The sequence below is a fragment of the Rhipicephalus sanguineus genome, chromosome 11 (genome assembly GCF_013339695.2).
Source record: "Rhipicephalus sanguineus isolate Rsan-2018 chromosome 11, BIME_Rsan_1.4, whole genome shotgun sequence".
Taxonomy (NCBI): domain Eukaryota; kingdom Metazoa; phylum Arthropoda; class Arachnida; order Ixodida; family Ixodidae; genus Rhipicephalus; species Rhipicephalus sanguineus.
This window is the reverse complement of record NC_051186.1, coordinates 133303694-133309608: the sequence shown is the minus strand read 5'-3', so window position 1 is coordinate 133309608 and position 5915 is coordinate 133303694.

Here is a 5915-nt window from a genome sequence, read left to right as displayed (position 1 = left end):
AGGCACTCCTGACGGTTGGCAAGACGTGGAAAGACGTTGTGGCAGTAGCCACAGACTCAGCGGAGTACATGCGAAAGATGGTTCGAGAAATCTGTCAGGCTGAAGGGATCCAAATCTTGCATGTGAAAGATATAGCACACCTTTTCATGTGAGTGTTGACCATGCCATTTCTTTACCATGCATGTCTGATGTTCGATCCGTAGTGATCAAGTTTGGAGCGTTATTTAAGCACGCTAACAAGCTTTACCAAAAGTACACTGAAATTTGTTCTTCTAATGGCCTCTTTGGACCTGACATTAAGAAGCCACCTTCTGTTGTCCCGAATCGATGGCAAAGCTTCTACAAGGCACTTGTGGTAGTCGTAGAAATGTGGAGCTCGTTAACAGAACTTGCTGAAAGCTCGCATGATAGCAGCAAAGCGGAAGCTATTCGAGGGATACTTTCTGAAAAAGAAGTTGTTTATGCGAAGGCAATCTTGATGAGAGATGCACTCGGCCCACTTTTGGAAGCCCAGAAAACGCTTGAAAGTGGGAAGCTTTTGATGCCCAGCTTTGATCACCTGGTAAACGTGAAGCTGCAGCAGATTGTCGGGGAGCTTTCGGCGATGATCGGTAAAAGCGATCAGGCCAAAGCTGTTTTGTCTATGTTACCCAAGCGCAGCGCTAATTTAGTAAAAACATGTTCTGAAGAGTTCTGCACGAAACTCGCCACAAAATGGCGCTGCACTCTTGGACGGAACGTCTCAGAAAAAGAGGAAAACCAGCTAACTTTGTGGAAGTTGGGAGCCGTCCTTGATCCGTTTCAGAAGCGTCTGCTGGGGCAGTCATTTGAGGACTACCGACCTCTGTTCATGTCCGTAACCGACAATGTAGATTCCCTTAATGACGAGTTCAACCAGTATTTGCTGGAAGCGAGCCCCACAAACCCAGCTGTCGAACTAATCGAGTATTGGCATGACTCTACTTCTCGCTACCCAAGGCTTGCAAAAGCTGCACTGACATTGTTGTGCCTAGCTAATGGTAGCTGTGATGTGGAGAGAACTTTCTCCCAGCTGAGATATGTTCAACGACCGGACAGATCTCGAATGGAGACTGACATGTTGCGCATGCAGATGATAATGTATGTCAACAAGGACGTGTAAAAAATCGATGACCAGATTTTCGAGAATAAAATGTATAATTTCTAAGAGTCAATGTTTACTGATTCATTCATTTTCAAACACCACTGATTCATTTTCAAACAAACACAAAATTTCGGGTAGTATACTGTATTTGCTATAATACTCTGGTGTCTGTCCCAATTACCAGCTTGAAACACCAAATTTAACGTGTTATACTTAAAAAGCCCGTGATACGTTTTGATAAGCTCAGTGTAAGTTCTGATCAGTACAACCGTATATTTAACCCGAAAAAACCCGAAGTAAGGAATGGTTTCGCAAAAAAACCGATTTTTCCCCGAATATCAGTTTGAAAAATACCGCCCGATTTTTACCCCCCGAATTTGAAAAAATATAAAACCTGAAAACGAACAACCCTAGTTATATTGCATGGTGGGAGAGTTAAAGGGGTGGTGCCACCAAATTTGTGGCTTGCGCGTTCTTTGCTGTAAGCGTTTCCTATAGCTCCAGGAAGCATGACGCATGCACCAAGATTCATGTATTCTCGCTAAATAATTTGATATCGCCTTTTGATGTGGACATCTTTCGGTTTCTGGGCGCCGAGGTTGGGCAGTGACGTAGAAGTGTAGGAGGCGTGGTCACGTGACCACACAAGGCTGTGACGCACTTAGCCAGGAAGTTATCGAAACTCGGCGAGTGATGTAGCAACCGATGCTTTGCCGGTACTGTAGTGAACTAAAATATATTCTACCGACCCCTCGCACACTAGCGTCTTCACTGACTCTCGCGCCGCCATTCGGGCTTACGAAACCGGCAACATCGCGCGTGAAGCAGCCCACATCTTACAAACACGAAAGCACACGGGTTCGCACTGCCTCTCTTGGTTCCCTGCCCACATGGGCAAAGACGTCCATTCCCAACAACCCAACCTCAACGAAACGGCTCATGACCGAGCGCGAGAGCTCACCCGCCGCGACGATCAATCAGCCACCGAAGAGCTGGGCCCAGACATACAGTTTAACGACCCCTTACTAACCTTCCACGAAATCACCTCTCACTACCGCAACAACAGATGCCAATACCCATTACCACACACAAAGCTCGAACGTGCGCAAGCGGTAGCCTTTCGAATGCTACAAACAAGATCGTACCTATCACGGGGCCGACTGAGCCATTATAACACAGAAATCACTCCCCAATGCCCAGATTGCAGAGAACTCTATTGTTCACTCTCGCACATGCTATGGCAATGTCCCGCGTTACCTCAGGGACCTCTCACCAGTGAGTCCGACAGGGAAGAGGCACTCAGGAGCTCCGAGCTCCACCAACAACTCAAGGCAGTCCAGAGGACCCAAGAACTGGCGGAACGCCATCACGTTCCCGCCCCGACTCGGGCGTCGCCTACGGTAGCGGCTGCTAGGGTGTCCCCCCTGGATCCCCCGGCGGCCTAAACTCCTCAGGACCGATTAATAAAGTTCTTGACTGACTGACTGACAGTTCACTACAGCCGGTACGTGCGTTGCGGAAGTGGCGGAGGTCCGGAGGATACTCACGTTACTACAGCAGATTTGGTGTGACGTCACTACAACTTTCGTTGCCCATCCTACAGATCTACGTCAGTGTTGGCGCGCTAGCGATGGGTTTCGATCGGGAGAATGGGCCTTTAGGTACACTTTGGAAGTGAATTAAAATATATTCTAAACGTTTGCTGTGCCCGACCCTTCGTGTGGAATGTCCTTGCATACAGAGGAAACCCACAACAGGCTTGTTATAGCCTCGAAATTTGATGGCACCACCCCTTTAAATAGCGACCGGGCGTCACACAATGCGAATTACGTAACTGGTGAGCCGTTTAAAGCTTCCAACCCATTACAAAGGGCTGAGCCACAATTCTTCATCGTCATCAGTCGTCACGTAAACAAAGTGCACATAATGCCTTACATATGTGTAGCTGGTACCTCGCTTCTGCGCACAATTACGAATAATGGCGTTGTAGGTGCTTCCCAATTTCACAAATATTGTGATCTATGGCGTAGTGGGGACCTTGCTAGTGTACTTGTATTAGTAGCCCCAAGAGAGTTTACAACGGGCTCTAGAAATGCCGCTCCTCCAGCTTTCGCTGTGACTGTGCTGCGCTTTTCGCGCAGGCCTGGCATTTTTTAAAGTTCGCGCGATTTAAAAAAAGGCCGAAAAAAATATTAAGCATAGGAGTTATCTTACCATAGATTGAAAAATTCTATGTTTCTGAACAAGCGCTACAATTTTTGTATTGAAGATTTTTCTCTAGAGTTACTAATTAAAAGCTTCATTAAGCAATCTTTGTTAATTATCGAGCTTTGAGGATCGGAAAAAAATATTTTGACGTGCTCTATATGGCTCAGAACAATACTGCACTAATTGGAGACGCGTAGCGCCTACGCTTAATTTTTTTAATATTTAGTGCTTTTTATCTGAAACACCCTGTATGTAAATTCTCTGCGTTGGTCAGCGACCGCTGTGGGCGCAGCTTACATGCATTATTAGGTTGTAACAGACTGTGGTTATACATTTTATCGATGTTATTTACACATATCTTTTCGCCAGAGAAGACTCCGTGAACTTTTCCGCAAGATGAAGTTAATGTTACGAAGTTGCTACGAAGTTGTAGCACGTCCAAACAGCAAGAGATAAGACTTTCGCCAACAGCCTTTGGACAGAGCGGTGTGTCGTCGGTGCTAACTCTGCTAACTGTGAAAACCCTTAATCTCAAGAACTTTCAATGACCTCAAGTTTTCTACTGGAACATATCTGGCTTTTTTTTGTTTTTTTTTTTTTTTAAGAGCCAAATGCAGAAACCGAAACGGGGCTGAATATCACGGGAGAATAAAGCGCACGTAAGTATATTCAACTTCTAAAACAATTGTAATCAAAACGGGGCAATTCCTGATTGTAAAGTGAACTCAAAAAGACAGTTTCGAATCAAAAACGAGCCAAATCCTGCACCTCTTGGAATCAACCTCAGCCAGATCCGTTTAAACAGCGCTACGCCAACAAGTGTGACCAAAACAGCCAACACGGCCGCATCCAATGTGTTTCATTTGTGTCGTAGTTGCTCTCCTATCACCCTCCCGTGCCACAATTTGGTTTTCTTGAGCGACTACATGATCTTGTAGGGAAGAACTCGATTAGAAAGAGTAAGAGGCCGACTTTCCTACTTCTTTCTGCCTCTTAGTGTTTCTTTTCGACTTTTGCGCTACAGTATCATGCCCTTCTTTTCCTCCAAGACGGTATATTCGAAATAGAAGACAACTGAAATGAAGGTATCGGGCACCAATCTATACCTTGGAGAAGAAGTGATCTGAAAAGGCGCCGCATAAAACGAGCTAAGAAGAAAAAGAGCGTATACTTAAAATCAATATATTAATTAACTATAGCTTCTACGAATGATACACCATAGAAAATATTGGACAAATTCACCCACTACTCGGTCAACCTCTTGCATTGGGTATGAGCCATGATAGGAGAAAACAAGAGCTGAAGCATCTTTTGAAGGTCTTCAATAGATGCTAAGAACAAGAAAACGCTGCTGAGAGAGAGCGAGAGAGAAAACAGGGATAAAAGAAAGGGAGGTAGGTTAACCAGGGAGAACAGATTCTTGTGTGGAAAAATAGAAGAGTGGGGTAGTGACACAATAACTGTCTCTCAGGACAAGGACAGCACAACCGCCTAGTAGGCGACCCTGCACTGGGGAAGGGGGAGGGGGGAAGAAAAGTTAGAGAGACAGTCCAGAATTTGCGTCTCTTGCCTGGAAGGACTACTCGCTCTACCAGTCCAGTCCACGCCATTACGCCCATGCAACAAAAGACGGCACCGACGGAAGCAGAAGGCTATAGCCTTCTGTTTCCGTCGCATAATATTTGTCACAAAAAAATATCGTTCATTCGCTGCGATTTAGATACCTTTCCCGAGCTAATTCAAACCCGAATGAAATGTTCCAGTCTATGAGAGCCAAATCCAAATTTTACGCCTGAATACCCACGATAGTGGGCTAGACAGATTTTAGCCGCAATATATATTTAAGGCATTTTGGGGACATAAGCACGCTGGCAAAAAAAAAATGTTCGGGCAGACCCGACCACACTGTCAGTAGCAAAAAACTGCGTTTTTCTCAGTTTCAGTTAAAGCGGACTTGGCTCTTCTAGAAAAAAAAAAAGAACGCCACATATATTCCTCCGCAAAGTGTCCCTATGACTTCCTGCTCTGCAAAAAAAAAAAGTATTTTACAACACATCAAATAAGATTGGAACTGAATACTTATGGCATGTTCATGAATTTGACTCTGATACGACGCTCGAATGTCATTATCTTTCAACCTCGGCACATCTCATTATGCCAGTTTAGATGTCTGAACGTCAATTGATTAGTTATATTATATTGATACTATTGAAATGTTATGACCATAGAGAATCTGACGTTTTTTGCAAATGTGATCCACATAATTAACTCTCATATTTTGCCCCTAATAACATGTTTCAGGTAACTAGAAAACACAAATTTGTTTATTTTAGCTTTTGTTTACAACGATGGGTTTGTAATTTTGTGTGGAAGATTCAGTTACTGGTATTTGGTGCATGGCAAATTTTGTGGCCGTCAGATGTAATCTTGAAAGTGGCACTTAATTACAGTGCACCTTTCTTGCGAATGATGTCCGCCTGGGCAAATTATTCATTATTCATCTGTAGTGACCTAATTCGATCAAAATCAGCAGCAATTTTTTCTTAAAGTTCGGTGTAAACCAAAGAAATGAAACGATGAGTAG